At 38.5% G+C, this 17,140-nt stretch overlaps 1 non-coding gene across 1 annotated transcript; it reads left to right on the top strand.

Moving 5' to 3' along the window:
• The first annotated feature begins 12,718 nt into the window (after positions 1 to 12,718).
• LOC123457098 lies at positions 12,719 to 12,825 on the top strand. Its single transcript, XR_006634877.1, has one exon. It is a non-coding gene; the product is annotated as a U6 spliceosomal RNA (small nuclear RNA).
• Positions 12,826 to 17,140: the final 4,315 nt, after the last annotated feature.

Here is a 17,140-nt window from a genome sequence, read left to right as displayed (position 1 = left end):
CTCTGCCATCCTTGATAACTTGCATAGCACTGAGAGAAACCTGCATTTAAAAGGAAGAGCAGTCCATGAAGAACAACTTTTAAGGTAGTCCTCTGCTTCTTGTGTGCATGCACCTGCACATTTATGAACTTATACACCCACATAAAATTTCAAACTACAGAAAATAAGTTGTTAAAAGTGATAGGGATACAATTCAAAATTTAAGTCTCTTGGAAACATGAAGCATAGTTTTTGATGCTTTGTCCTTTGAGACAGTTCAATTTCCAAATAGCTTTGTGAGGCAGAAGATACTAAATGAAAGGATACTTTCAAAACAAATTTAAAGGTAGAATACACAGCTGCTAAAATTATTGGATAATTTAGTAGAAATGCTTCAAGTTTTTCAACATTGAGTGTTATGTTGGTTGTAGGTTTGTCATAAGTAGCTTTTATTATGTTGAGATATGTTCCTCCTATTCCCAGTTTCTGTAATACTTTTTACCAAGAAGGGATGTTTGATTTTGTCCGATGCTTTTTCTACATCTATTGAGATAATCATGTGATTTTTGTCCTCCAGACAATTTATATCATGTTTTACATCTATTGATTTGTATATGTTGAACCTTCCCAGCATGATTAATGGGTCATTGAAGAAATCAAAAGGAAGTCAATAAATTCATAGTATCAAATGATGATGATAATACAACATATGAAAACATTAAGACACAATGAAGGTAGTCTTAAAAGGGAAATTAATATAAGTGGCCATATTAAGAATTTAGAGAGTTCACAAGCAAACAATTTTACACTTCACTTTAAGACCTTTAAAAATGTAGACTAACATTATTGCAGAAATTAATGAAATTGAAACAAAACTCCACATAATCAATGAAACAAAGAGTTATTTCTTAGAAAAGATAAACAATGTTGACAAACTCTGAGCAAATCTGACTAAAAGAAAGAGAGAAGAGACAAAAGTTATTAAAATTAGAGATGAGAAAGGTACCATTAAAACAGATAACAATAAAATTCAACTACTTTTAAGGGCATACTTTGAGAATATATATGCTGTACTTTTGAAAATCTAAAAAAATGGGTGATTTCCTTGGTTCATATGATCTTCTAAAATTAACTCAAGATGCAATAAATTATTTTAATATACCTACAATAAGTACAGAGGCCCAAGTTCTTATAAGGTTTCCAAATTAAAAAAAAAAAAAAAAAAAAAAAGTTTAGGCCCAGATGGATTGACTGGTGAATTTTACCAGACATTTATGGAAGAAGTAACACCACTGCTTCTCAAACTTTTCCATGGAATAGAAAAGGATTTCTACTGAGCTCCTTCTATGAAGCCAGCATCACCCTGATACCAAAACTGGATAAACACAGAACAAAAAATGAAATCACTGACCCATCTCCCTCATGAACATCGATGCAAAATTCTGATGAAAATATTGGCAAACCAAATGCAAGGATATATCAGAATGATAATTCACTATGACCAAGTTGGCTTTATCCTAGTCAATTAGGGATTTAGTTGAAAAATGCAATACATCACGTAAATTGTTGAAAGGAAAAAAAATTCACATGATAATATCAATAGATGCAGAGACGCATTTAACAAAATCCAACATCCTTTCCAGCTAAAATTATTACAGAATCTGGGAATAGAAAGAATACATCTCAACATAGAGCAAGGCATTTGTAACAAAACTGCATCCAAACTATTACTAAATATGGAAAAATAACTTGAAGCTTTTCAATTAAATTCAGAAAAAAGACAAGAGATTCCACTGTCTTCAGTTTTATACAATTCAGCACTAGAAGTTTAGCTATAGCAATAAGGCAAAAGTTACTCGCAAAAAGGATACAAATTGGAAAGAAAGAGATCACCACACCAAATTTTAAGCCACAGTACAAAGTCATCATAACAAGAATAGCTTGGCAGTGGTACAAAGACAGACATGTAGATCAACGAAACAGCATGGAGGTCACAGATATTATTCCAGACTGCTACAGCCATTGGATTTTTTATTAAAAATGCCCAAAAATATTCGCTGGAGTAGAAATAGCCACTTCAACAAATGGTGTAGGGAAAACAGGATAACTATATGTAGAAGGATGAAAATAAATCCTTATCTTTCTCTGTGCACAATAACCAAATCCAAGTAGATCAAGGACCTTAATATCAGACCTGAATCTCTGAAATGGCTAGAGAAAAAGAGAGGGAAATTTCTTCAAGATATTGGCATAGGTAATGACTTTCTGAAAATAACCCTACTTGCTCAGGAAATAAAACTTTTAATCAATGAATGGTATCTCATAAAATTACAAACCTCTTACACAGCAAAAGACACTGTAAATAGAACAAAAAGACAAGCTACAGAAAGGGAGAAAAACCTTGCCAGATACACATCTGGCAGAGAATTAATATTCAGAATATATAAAGAACTCAAAAAGTACAGCAATAAGTATAAACAACCCTAATAAAAAATAGGCTATGTAACTACAAAGAGAAGGCTCATCAGATGAAATACAAATGACATATAGACATCTTAAATGTGTTATACAACTTGCAAATTAAATTTCATCACTTTTGTTTTTTACTACTGAGAAGAACCCCATTTTTAAATTTGCCACATCTTTATTATCCACCCATCAGTTGGGGGACTACTAGGCTGATTCCCTTTCCAAGCAGTTGAGAATAGAATGACAATATACATGGTTGAGCAAGTAAGTGAGATTAGTCCTTAGGTTATATGTCCTGGAGTGGTATAAATGTGTTATATACTAGTTCTATTTTTAGCTGTCTCAGAAACTTCCACACTGATTTTCTCAATGGCTGGACCATATTGTATTTCACCAAAGAGTGTGGAAGGGTTCCTGTTTATGAACACCTCACCTGCATTTATGGTAATTTGATTTCATCAAAGATCCCAACGTGACAAGAGTGAGATACAAACTCAATGTTTTAATCTGCACTTCCCCAATGACTAGAGACATGTAACATTTAAAAAAATATTTTATTTGTATTTATGCCAAACTTGCCAAAAGCAATCTACACATTTAATGCAATCCCTGTTAAAATTCCAATGGCATTCTTCACAAAAATAGAAAAAAAATTCTAAAATCCCCTTGGAAGCACACAATAAAACCTCATTAGTCAAAGCAACTTTGAGCCAAAAATGTAAGGCTGGTGGTATCATTACACATGATTTTAAGCCATATTACAAAGCCATACTAAAAAAAAAAAAAAAAAAAAAAAAAAATCACGGTAGTGGCAGAAAGACCCACATGTAGATAAATTGAACAGATTTAAGGACAGCTATAGCCATCTGATTGTTGACAAAAGGCTGGAGAGATGGCTTAGCGGTTAAGCGCTTGCCTGTGAAGCCTAAGGACCCCGGTTCGAGGCTCGATTCTCCAGGACCCACGTTAGCCAGATGCACAAGGGGGCGCACACGTCTGGAGTTCGTTTGCAGTGGCTGGAGGCCCTGGCGCACCCATTCTCTCTCTCTCTGACAATCTCTCTCTCTCTCTCTCAGTATCTCTCTCTGTCTGTTGCTCTCAAATAAATAAACAAAAAAAAAATTAAAAAAAAAAATAGGCCAAAAATGTTCTTTGGAAATAAAGTAGCCTCTTCAATGAGTGGCGCTGGTAAAACTTGATTTCTACATGTAAAAGAACAAAAATATATCTGTTTTTTCTCCATACACAAGAATCAAATGCCAATGGATCAATGACCTTACTATCAGACTTGATATTCTGAACTTCCTAGAGAAAAAGGCAGAGGAAACCCTTCCACATATTGGTATAGGTAATGACTTTTGGGATATAAATCCAATTGCTCAGAATATAAAACTATTAATCAACTATTGGGATCTCATGATATTTCAAAGCTTCTGTCCAGCAAAGAACTGTTAATACAGCAAAGAGACAACCTACAGAACTGAAGAATGTCTTTGCCAGCTAGACATGTGAGAGGGGATTAATGTCCAGAAATAAAAAAAACTAAATAAACAATCAAGTTACCCATTAAAAGGGGTGTGTGGCGGGGAGGCTATGGACTAAATAGAGGTTTCTCACTGGATGAAATACAAATAACATATAAGCATCTGAAAAAGTGTTGTACATCCTTAGTGACCAGGGGAATGCAAATTTAAACCACATTGACATTCCATCTCTCTCCTGTCAGAATTGGTACAGAAAACAAATGACAATAAATGTTGGCAAGGATGTGATAAAAATAAAAATAAACACTTCTACAATGGTGGGAATGTAATTTGGTACTGCCATTGTGGAAGTCAGTGTGGAGTTTCTTGAAAGAGCTAAAAATAGATTTACCATATGGTACAGATATAGCATTCCTGGGCATATATTCTAATGACTTTTCTCACTACCTTAGAGATATTTGTACAACTATGTTTATTGATCCTCTATTCACAATAGCTAGGAAATGGAACCCACCTAGATGTACATCCACAGATGAGTTGATAAGAAAGATGGCACATTTTCACAATGGAGTTCTACTCAGGGGTAAAGAACAATGAAATTATGAAATTTGTATGGAAAAGGATGGATCTGGAAAGGATTATACTCAATGAGTTAACCCATCCTCAGAAAGCCAAACATTGCATGTCCTCACTCATATGTGGATCCTAGCTAGAAATGTGTATACTTGTATGTGCGCTAAACAAAAAATCAGTATCATAGGCCCATAAACTAGAGAAAGGCTATATGGGAGGGAAAAGAGGGAAGATATTAAGTGGATGGTATTGTATATATGTAAGTAGAAGAATAGATTACAGGGAGGGCACAGGGCTTAATGAAGTCAGGGGAAGAGGTTTCATAAAAGAAGTGGTGGGGGATGGGAAAATCAAAATTCAAGATAATCTGAATAAGACATGTGAAAATTTTACTTTCTTGAATAATGGCACATCCAGAAGCCATTGGTTGAAAGTAGAACATTTTCAGTGCCAGGAATGAGACATCTTCCAGTGACTTGTTGTCCAAGGAGTTACCTGTTGCATCCAAAACATTACAAGCTATTGCCAAGTCCCTGGGCTTCCCATGAGAAAGAGATGGTAAGAACCTATTGCTGACGACTTAACATGCCTGAATGGCAGATTCACTGAGAAACCAAACAGGTTCTGAGCAGGAAACCCTCTCGGTTTGTCCCAGCCAATTCAAAGCTGGGAAAAGCTGCACTGTATGTAACCATATGGGAGACAGAATTCATTAAAGGTAAAAACAGTGCACACTGGAAGCCTCAAATTTGGCTAGACAGACCAAATGACTGACTGAGTGCCATAGAGGCATATCAGCTCTAGGGGTAACAAACTGCTTTCTAACTGGACTGGAAGACTATTCTCTGAGAGGCAACACATGTTTGGTACTGAGAAACTAATTAAAATCCTGTGGCAGGGGAAGACATGAGCCTTTAGCATATAAAGCCTGGATAACTGCATTTATTATTCTCACCATAGTGCCCTGAAAGAACTACACTTAATGTTAATATTCATATGTTATTTCTACTCTCTCATCTGCTTAGAGAAGCTTCTCTCTTCAGATGGTGATGACCCAAAATTCAACCTAGTGCTGAGAATTAGGAATGGAATGTACACACTGAAACATCTCACACTCACCAAGGCTCAGGGTCCATTGTTAAAGAGGTTGCAGAAATAAAGTAGGAGCCAAAGGATGTGTACCACCCGTTACAAACAACTGACCAGACAGAAATTGTCCTTCATATCCATGACATCACACTTCTGAGCAACACCTACACAAGTTCCTCACTGAGGAGAAAAAAGATGATGAAATTTAATTGAAAGAGTGACTAATGCAAAGAGGGAGGGGATATAATGGAGTGCATAGTTATGACAGAGAAAGTGGCTGAAGGGAGGGAAATAAGATGGTTGATTTTCTTTAAGTATAGAAGTTACCAAAAGTAAGGAAAAAGTATACATATAACAATTTTGTATTCATATAATGAAAAAAATAGAAGACAGATCCAGGTGAGGGAAGTGATGGAAAGTTGAGTTTCAAAGGGGAAAGTGGGAGAAGGAGGATATTACCATGGGCTAGTGTTTATAAATATGAATGTTGTCAAGAAAGATAAAATAAAATTTAAGAAAAAAAAACTAAAAAAGAGTATCTCCCCTCCAAATGCAACTTGCATTTTCCCCCCATAGATGTCCTCTGTTCAGAGTTTTCACTGTAGTTCTGTGTGTCTGCTGTGGTTTGTCTCTGGTGGGAGGAATTGCTGTTGCCTATAAAATTTCTCAGTTGATGATGTGTACACTACCTTTGCAAAGTCAGGGGCTATGGGAGTGTGACTGAGTCTTTGGATTTTGACATCTGATTTCTATTCTACAGACATGTGAGAAATATCCAACCAATACAGGAAATTGTGTGGGCACTGTATGAGGGAATTTGTCAGTGAATCAAGAGGTATCCAGGGTATATAAACTAAATCTATGAACCAAGTAGAGAATACAAATTCCACACGGTGAGAGTGCACCAAATAGCCACTATTATAATTGTAAGCAAGTATTATTTTAAATAAATAATGCCTGAATTGTGTGGGTGGTTGGGGAGTGGATTTATGTTGGGGGGTCAGTGTATTCACAAGCCATTTTAAAATATTTTACTTATGGAGAGGGTGAGAGCAACAGGTGGGAGAGAGAGAGAGAGAAGCAGAGAGATTATGAGTTTGCTGGACCAGTCGCATACATTACAGCTTGGCAATATCTAGTAAAAAGCCCACCACCCTGACTAACTCCCTTTTTGCAACCATCCCCAGCCATATGGCCTCTCAGGGAACCAAGACCACTGGAGGATCATAAGCCAGCAGTCCTGCGCTCCTCTGTCCCTGAGGAAAATCTCTAGTCACCTCCCTATGTATCTACCCCTGTGTTTCCTGTACTATCAATGAGAGCTACCAATAAGGGTTCTGGGGAACAAAGAGGAAATGTTATCAGTCCTTCCCACACACAAGCCCAATCCTCAAGACAGTGAACTCCCCTGTGGTCACACTGCCTAGAACATGGCTTTTGTCAACCAGGCAGTGCCAGACATCCCCAGAAAGCTACAATGACTGATGGTTTTGCTGGTAAGCAAATGTTGGAGCTAATAACAATTGCAGGAGAAGCTTATAATAACAGAGATACTCCAAAAGACAAACTAGAGGCCTGGCCAAAATATTATTTGCTGCCACAGGAAATTCTAACCGAAGTGAATTAAAGAATATGGCTTATGGGAGAAACAGGGGCAGACCAACTGCCCAATCAAGAAGGGAAGTATCATACTGACCACATCTATAAAAGGTAAAGAGATGGGACATTGAAAATAATTAATGTCCACAAAAGAAAGACAAGAGTCCTCAAGTTCTGGAGATGGAACTCAGTAACTGAGGGCATGATGGCTTATACCCCTCCTGGGTAATCTTGAAGGTGGAAGGGAAACCAGGAGATATTTTAGTTGACCCTGCTGCCCAACATTGGATTTTGAAACAGTCTATGAGGCCCATGTTCATAAAAAGCACATGGGTCCTGGGGGCCACTGGGACAAATATATACTCATGTACAACATGCAAAAAGTGGACTTAGAAATGGGACGGTTAACCCATTCGTTCATGGTCATCCCTGGATACCTATATGCAACTTTGGGGTGAGACTTTTGACTAAAATCAGGGCACAAATACATTTTAGCCCCAAAAGAGTACATAACGGACCTATGCACGTGTTAACTGTTGTCATTGGAGGAAGAATTTAAACTCTACGCCTCTCCCTCCCAAGCCACCACTAAAAGCCCATATCTGAGTTAATTATGAGAAAGTATTCTATGAGTATGGGCATTAAAAAAATCAGACCAGGATGGGCAAATATCAATCTCAATTTATAGTCCAACTGAGGGCTAATGCCAGCCCAATTCAGTCCACCAATCCTGTATGCCCCAAGAAGCCAAACTGGCAATAACACCTCACATAAAATGACTTTGGGAACAAGGAATATTAGTCCCTTGTCAGTCATCCTTGAATACTCCTCTCCTGCCACTGAACAAGCCCCACTCCAATGACTACCAGCCTGTGAAGGATCTTAGGGATATTAATAAATGGGTGAAGACATCCACCCCATGATGCTGAACCTGTATACTCTGATAAGCCCACTGTCACCTGAGGGCAATATTTACACAGTACTGGACCACAAGAATGCATTCTTCAGTTTGTCTCTGGCCCTGGCGAGTCAACCTCTATTTGCCTTTGAATGGAGGGATCCAGAATGTGGATTCAACAGACAGTTGAGTTGGACCGGACTGTCATAAGAATTTTAAAACTCTCCCACCATCTTTGATGAGGCACTCCATGAGAATTTGGGTGAGTACCACCAGGCCTCTACTGAAATAACCCTTTTGCAGTATGTAAATGACATTCATAGCAGCCTTATATAAAGAAGGCTGCCACTCAGCCACAGAAACCTTGCTGAGAGAATTGAACCACATGGCATATCGAGGTTCAGCCAGAAAGCCACAGCTCTGCCAGAGGGAAGTAACATACTTTGGGTAGATACCCAAGGGGGGACAACACTTGTTGTCTCAAGCCCACAAGCAGACAATCCCCACCATTCCCCACCCCAGAACCTGGCATCAGGTATGTGAGATTTTGGGGTTGGTGGGATTTTGTAGACTCTGGCTACCCAGATTTACAGATTGCCAAGCCTCTCTATGAGACAAGGGGACAAGAAAGTTCCTTTGAATGAACATTAGAAAGGGAAATGGCCTTTCTCCACTAAAAATGGCCATCTTTGAAGCCATAGCATTAGCTTTGCCAGACAACCACGAACTTTTCCATCTTTACATTGAAGAGAACAAAGGCATAGCTAAAGGGGGCACTGACTCAAGCTCTCAGTCCTTGGAAAAGGCCAGCTGCTTATCTACCAAAGAAATTAGATACAGTGGCAACAGGATGGCAACATGCCTCCAAATTATAGCAGCCACCAATTTATTGGTCAAATGCTCAGATAAACTGACCTTTGGCCAAACCCTGAGAGTGACTATTCCACATGCTATTGAAGGAGTGTGTAAGCAGCCCCCTGATAGGTGGGTAATTAATTCCAGACTGACTCATTATCAGGCTCTACTTCTCAATACCCCACAGGTGCAATTTGCTGTCAGTCAGGCCCTTAATCCCACAATGCTGTTACCTGACCCAGATCTAGATACTGCCATACATGACTGCTTGGAGATCTTGAGAGGTTTACAAGATACCTGAACAGATTTCAAACGTATTCCCCTTAATGGGGCAGAACTGACCTGGTATACAGATGGAAGCAGCTTTCTTAAGTGTGGTGTCTGGTATGTGGCACCTGCAATGACAAAAAAAGAAACAACTCTATTGTCAGAAGCCCTTGCTTCAGGTACATCTGCCCAGAAAGCTGAACAGATAGCACTGACCAAGACCTTACAGATGTGCCAAAGAAAGAAATGTAATATCAATACTGGCGGCCGTTATGTGTTTGCAATGGTACATGTTCATGGGCAATTTATAAAGACAGGGGACTATTGAGAACAGAAGCAAAAAAAAAAAAAAAAAAAACATTAAAAATAAACAGGAAATTCTGAACCTCCTGTGGGCAATATGGCTCTCCAGAGAGATAGGAATCATGCAATGCTCTGGTCATCATAAAGGGAAGGATCATATTTCCAAAGGAAACAACAGGACTGACAAGGTGGCTTGATAGACCACCCTTCAAGTTACCAGTATCCTAGTGGCAATATTACCATCAATGGTGGTGCCAACCTTGCCAGAATTGCCAAACTAAACTGATTCAGAACTATGGAGGATTGAGAACTGCACAGCATTCTATAAAAAACAAGGATGGTATAAGACTCCTGATAGAAGTATTATCCTCCCATCAGACTTTGCTAACCAACTCATCAGACAAATACATCAGAGTACTCATGTAGGCCAACAATAGATTGTGGAGTCACTTAGATGGGCCCACATGAAATTTTTTGACTTGATACCAAAAACAACTGAAGCAGCTTCCGGTAAAGATGGCAGCATAAGAACCACATCAAAGCAGTCTATGGGGTAAAAACAGCAAAATTCACACTTTTACTAAAAATTGGGGTGTACAGGAAGCTGATATGGCAGCCTACAAGTAGAAGAGATCCAGAGCCCACATAGGCCAGCAGAAGTGTCTCCAGCAGTGGGGTTGCCAGGTCTGCGGGACTGCAGCATCAGCACCACAGCCACCAGGCTCGGCTTGAGCCACAGGAAAAGCCAGGTGTGGGGATTTTCCATTCACACCAGAGCTCTCAACAAAGTCAAGAAATGTGAAGAGAGAACTGCAGTGAATAAAAAAGGACAAGATCACAAGGTAGAAGAACACATGAACCAGTGAGAGAATGAGAGCCAGCATCAGCAGTCTCCCTTCCACCACCGCCAGTGCCCATTCCCGGCAAACAGAGCAGCAATCCAGTGACCCAGCCAGAATGCTTGAACACACAGTGCACCAAAGAGGAGCATATGCAGGAGCTCAGCATAACTGAGACAAACATAATCCCAAAAGGTAACTGGGATTACAGCAGGTCTGTACCTGCCTAATAAACCTGGTATATAGGCTTGAACCAGAAGTGCTAATTTTGCCTTCCATATCAGGATAAATTATGTGTAATGTGTTAAATGTGTAAGATGTCTTAAAATGGTCAGATTTGCCATTCTTAAGCATGCTATATTTTGGGCTTTTTATTTGTTGCTTCTTGATTTATTGTGGTTTTGTTTCCTAATCTGTTACACATTAGGGAAGGGTCTCACCTGGTCACAAGCTGACTTTGAACCCTCAACAGACCAGAAACCTTCACCTCCTTACTGTCAGGATTTAAGGTGTAGGAGGGGCACCACACACCCTGAGGGACAGAGGATCTGGTTATCATAATAACTACACTTGGATAAAATACTTTGTGCTGTTTTTCATTGAAAGTGCACATTGTTTAGTTAAATTTTAGAAAATATCTGCATTTTGTTCTACTCAGCCTACATGAATACTCTCAAAGCAGGCAAATCCCACACCTAAGGTCATTTTTGTAGATACTCTGTGAGACTTGAGAGCCTTAAGCTCCTTACCTGAAGGTACATAAAATTAGGCTGATTGGTACATATAATAATATACAACTAACTAGAAAATCCAATCATTAAGTAATCCAGGATGCAAAAATATATACAGTATAACACACACCAAAACTCAAGACAATATAAATCCACTGAAAAATATTAATGCATCAGGAATGAACTCCAGTGAGAATGAGTTACAGGAAATGCCTGAGAAAGATTTCAAAAGAATGATTATAAATATGTTCGAAGAAATCAAAGGAATCAAAGACACAGGATGCCAATTTAATGAAATAAAGGAGTCAATCAATACTAGACATAAATGAGTAAATAGAAATTATAAAGAAAAACCAGTTAAAATTAGTAGCAATAAGGAACAGTTAATGAAATTTTTAAAAAATGTAGAAAAACCTCACAAGTAAAATTGATGAAGTAGAGAACACAATATCTAACCTAGAAGACCAGGTGGCAGACCTAATACAGCCCAACAAAGAGAAAGACAAATGATTAGAAAAGTATTAATGGGAATTTCAAGATATTTGGGACATTATGAAAAGCTCAAACAAGAATTCTGGGCATAGTAGCAGAAGAACTTCACTCCTACGTCATGTTCAAAAAAATCATAGAAGAAAACTTCCTCCAAATGGGGAAGAAGTGCCAAAGCAGATACAGGAATCCTTTAGAACACCAGCCAGACAAAACCCAGAAAGAACCTCTCCTCACCAAATTATAATCAAACAACCAAACACACAAACGAAGAAAAGAGTATTGAAAGCAGTCAGAGAGAAAGATCAAGTTATCTTCACAGGCAAGCAGTATTACAGAACAATTCAACACAAACTTTAAAAGCCAGAAGGCGGGGAGTCGTGTATTCCAAGTTCTGAAATTTAATAACTGTCAACCAAGCTTACATCATGCTGCAAAGCTATCCATTCAAACAGATGGAGAAATAAGGACATTCTAGGACAAAAGCAAGCTAAAGGAGTATTTATAAGACAAAACCAGCTCTACAGAAAATACTTGAAAGTATCCTCCATGCTGAAAAGAAAGAAAAGCACACATACAAGCAACCTGAAAAAAAACATACTCAAACACTAGTTAACACAAGAGAACAAAGGTAAAACCACAACTATAAAACATGGCAAAAATAAATGTACACCTTTCAATAATATATCTTAATATCAACAGCCTCAATGGTCCAACCAAAAGACATGTGTTTGCAGACTGGGGAAAAAGCAGGATTCTTCAATTTGTTGCCTCCTAGAAACCCATATTTCTACAAAGGTTGGACACTACCTTAGGGTGGAACATTAGAAAACAGTATTTCAAGTGAACGGACCTAGAAAACAAGCAGGGGTTGCTATCCTAATATCTGACAAGGTAGACTTCAGTCCAACATTAGTTAAGAAAGATAAGGAAAGTCCCTTTATATTACTTAAAGGCACACTCCAACAGAAGGACATTATAAGCCTAAAATATATGCACCTAACATGGGGCACCTAAGTTCATCAAAAAAACACTATTAGAAATAATGTCACAGTTAACATCAAATGCAATGGTAGTGGTGACTTCAACCTACCACTCTCATCAATTGACAAGTCATCCCAGAAATATAAAAACGGAGAGGCTGTGCTCGCTTCGGCAACACATATACTAAAATTGGAACAATACAGAGAAGATTAGCATGGCCCCTGCGCAAGGTTGACACGCAAATTCGTGAAGCATTCCATATTTTTAAGGACAACTGGCGAAATAAGCAAGGGTGATGTTTTCCTGTGAACCAGATACCAGCACAAAGGGGAAGGAGATCAACGCAGAGAAAAATCAACTCCTACCAAATCAGAGAGCCAAAGCCTCAGAGGCCCCCAACACCTCAGCACTGAAGCAGACCAAAAATGAACCCAACATGGCTCAGGGAAATCTTGCGGAAGAGGGGGCGGAAAGAATGTCAGAATTACATGTTGGGTCATGATTTGCAGAGACATTTATCATACTAATAACTGGGGGCTAACTCCACAATGCACGACCCATTTTCATTAACAAGGAGGGTCTAATGGGAGGGGGTAGATCACAGATGAGCCTAAATAATGGTACCAACCTGCCTGTATTCACTAAAATGAAAACTAATAAATTAAATTAAAAAAAAAAACAAACAACGGAGAGGCATCTGTACTAAATGAGGTCATAGAAGAAATGGACATACAGATATATACAGGATATTACATTCAAAGGCTGCAGAATATACCATTCTTTTCAGCAGCACAAGGAACATTCTCTAAAATAGACTACATATTAACACACAAAGCAAATCTTGACAAATACAGGAAATTTTAAGTAATTCCTTGCATTCTATCTGACCTCAATGGAATCAAACTACAAATCAATAGGAAGAAAAGCTGTAGATCATACACAACATCATGGAAACTAAAGAACACACTACTAAATAATGAATGGGTCAATGAAGAAATCAGGAAGTAAATTAAAAAGAAAATAGTGAAACAATAATGAGAACACAACATGCTAAAATATCTAGGACAAAATAAAAGCAGTCCTAACAGGTAAATTTATAGCATTAAGTGCCAATATTAAGAATTAGAAAGGTCACAAGTAAACAACCTAGTGCTTCCCCACTAAGCCTTGGAAAAAGAAGAACAAGGCAAACGAAAAATCAGTACCTGGGAAAAAATAATAAAGCTTAGGCTAGAAATTAATGAAATAGAAAGACAAACAAACAAAAAATCCAAATAATCAATGAAACAAAGAGTTGGTTCTTTGAAAGGATAAACAAGATTGATATATCCATAGCAAATCTGACCAAAAGAAAGAGGGAAGAGTCACAAATAAATAAAAATAGAATTGAAAAAGGTAACATCACAACAGATACCTGAGAAATTCAAATAATCATACTATGAAAGCATATTCTCCACTAAGTATGAAAATCTGAATGAAATGGATGTTTTCCTTGATTTACATTCTGTACCTAAATTAAATCCACATGCAATTAATCACTAAAGTAGACCTATACAAGCACGGAGATCCAAGCAGTTGTCAAAAATCTCCCAACAACAACAACAACAAAAGCCCACAAACATATCGCAATATAATAAAGTCTACTTATGGCAAGCCTACAGCAACATATTTCTAAACAGGGGAAAACTTGAAGCTTTCCACAAAAAACAGGAAAAATACAAGCATGTCCACTGTCCCCACTTTTATTTAATATAGTACTGGAAGTCTTAGCCATAGCAATAAGCTAAGAGACACACAAGAAAGGGACACAAATTGGAAAGGAAGAGAATAAGTTATCATTATTTGTAGATGACATGATTCTGTATATAAAGGACTCTAAAGACTCTACAAATTGCAAAAAAGCAAATTGTTAGAGCTGATAAACTCCTACAGCCATGTGGCAGGATACAAAATAAATACACAGCCATCAGTAGCCTTCATATATGCTAACAACAAACACAAAGAGCATAAAATCAGAGAATCACTCCCATTCATAGTTGCTTCAAAAAAATAAAGTACTTTGGAATAAACCTAAACAAGGAAGTAAACGATGACTACAATGAAAACTATAAAACACTCATGCAAGAAATTGCATGAGACACTAGGAAAAGAAAAAAAAAATTCCTTGTTCCTGGATCAAAAGTAATTGTGAAAATGGCCATCTTACCAAAAGCAATCTACACATTTAGTGCAATCCCCAACATAATAACAATGGCATCCTTCATGGAAATGGAAAAAAAAATAATCCAAATATTCATTTGGAATCACAAAAGTACCTAAAATAAACTGAGCAACAAAAATAAGGCTGGTGTTACCACCATGCCTGATTTTAACCTATAGTACAGAACCATACTAATAAAAATAGCATGTTACTCGCACAAAAGCAGACATGTAGATCAATGGAAGAGTATAGACACCGAAATGTAAGTCCAGGTAGCTAGAGGCACCTGATATTCAATAAAAATGCCAAAAATAGTCATTGGAGAAAAAACAGCCTCTTCAGCAAATGGTACTGGGAAAACTAGATATGCATCTGTAGAAGAATGAAAATAGATTCTTCTCTCTCTCCATGCACAAGAATTAAACCCAAATGGATTAAAGACCTTAACATCAGACCTGAAACTCTGAAACTGATACTGGAGAAATTAGTGGAAACCCTTCAACATATTGGTCTTTCATTAACTTTCTGAATATAACCCCAATTGCTCAGGCAATACAGCCACAGATTGACTGGGACCTCATGACATTATACAGATTTTGTACTGCAAAGGACACTGTGAATAAAGCAAAGAGGTAACCTACAGAATGGGAAAAAATATCTTTGCCATAGATGCATATACATATATGGTAACACACACACACACACACACACACACACACACACACACACATATGATAGAGGATTAATATATAGGATATACAAAGAATTCAAAAAGTTAAATAATAAATCAAAGAAGCCAATTAAAAATGAGCTATGGAGTGAAATAGAGAAGACGAGATCGGGCACGTTCAGGGTGGTATGGCTGTAGACGAAAGAAGAAATACAAATGGGTGTATACGCATCAAAAAAAAAAGTTCTACATCCATTGTTATCAGGGAAATGCAGATTGAAACTATGTTGAGATTTCATCTTACTTCTGTCAAATTGGATACCATCATGAAAACAACTGATCATAAATGCTGGCAGGGATGTGGAAAAAGAGGAACTGTAAGACCCCCAAAACGAGGACCCCACGCTCTGCCCGGATATGGCGACACCCCAAATCACTCATGAGAAGCGGTCTTGATGCAAACTGCAAGAAGATTTTATTCCAAGCGTTCTGGGGCCCACAGTCGTACACCGCACAGGGGTAGAGGACTGCAGAGCCCCGAATGCAGGAATGGGACAGTCTTTATAGGGTTTCTAACAAAGCCTGTGCATTAGACCAATCATTTCTTTAACATCAGGAGCCCACGGGGTGCGAGCGAGTCAGTTTGTGCCACTCCATGGTTTCTAAGCCAATTAGTTTAATTTGTTCAAGCCCCTCATGGGCCAATCTGTCTCTTATGACCTTGGTGGTCAGCATTTGCACAGGTCCTTGGGTGGGAGTAGCAGAGTGTGGTATCAGTCTCCTATGACCTTGGTGGTCTGAGGCAGGCTGCTACAGCTTATGGTGTGGGCTACTAAGGCTTATGGTGCAGGCTATTTACAGAAACCAAATAAGTGGTTCACTTCATTACTCATTTCCCATCCTTGAGGGCTATCTCATGCCCTTTTTACCTAGTTTTATATTAGCAGCAGGCTCTGATATAATAAGAGGGATTCTTTACTTGCTTCCAACAGAGAGTAAAGCCTGGAGTTTGAGGTATGCAGGAGCCCGCTTAAGCTCCCTTTGCAGCGTGATAGTATTTCTGGGCTTCTGAATTCTTGGGCCTTTCATTTGCCACTTTTTCTCTTGTTCATAGTTCTAATCCTAGAACTTGGAAGGACTAAATGTAAGCTTTATCTTTGCCCTGAAGGCCCTTGTATTGTTGTCTAAGTATTATGATCTGGACCACGCTCACTCGTTCTCTAACAAAAGTAAAAATCTTATTAAATATGTAAGGCCCAACTGAAAGCATCAGGAGCAAAACCATTAAGGGTCTCATCAGGGTGGAAAGCAGAGTAGTCATCCAGGGGGACTTGTTGAACCCTCCCTCAAACCATCCTTGGTCAGTAGGAAAGGGGCCCTTTCACTGTGTTCCAAGTTTTCCTGCGCGGTGGCGTCTGACATAGACCGAATCTCCCACCTGGAAGCGATGTGGGACCTGTAAGTCTCCTTCTCCTGAGTAAGCCTCCCGGAGTCACTTCCACGCTTGTTGTCTCACCCACTTGAGCACCTTGAGCCTAGATAACAGGTGCTAGGAAAGCGGCACATCAGTACTATGTATAGAGGTTATTTCTACCAGTGGAGGAGGCCCCCCATATAGCAATTCATAGGGGGTCAGTCCAAATTGTCCGGGTGTGTTCCTAACCCTAAAGAGCTATCCAATCATTAGCGCCAGTCTCTGCAGTCAATTTGG

Source organism: Jaculus jaculus, chromosome Y (assembly GCF_020740685.1).
Source record: "Jaculus jaculus isolate mJacJac1 chromosome Y, mJacJac1.mat.Y.cur, whole genome shotgun sequence".
In the NCBI taxonomy this organism is placed as follows: domain Eukaryota; kingdom Metazoa; phylum Chordata; class Mammalia; order Rodentia; family Dipodidae; genus Jaculus; species Jaculus jaculus.
The sequence above is the reverse complement of the archived record's forward strand: the minus strand, read 5'-3'. Positions and strand labels throughout refer to the sequence as shown.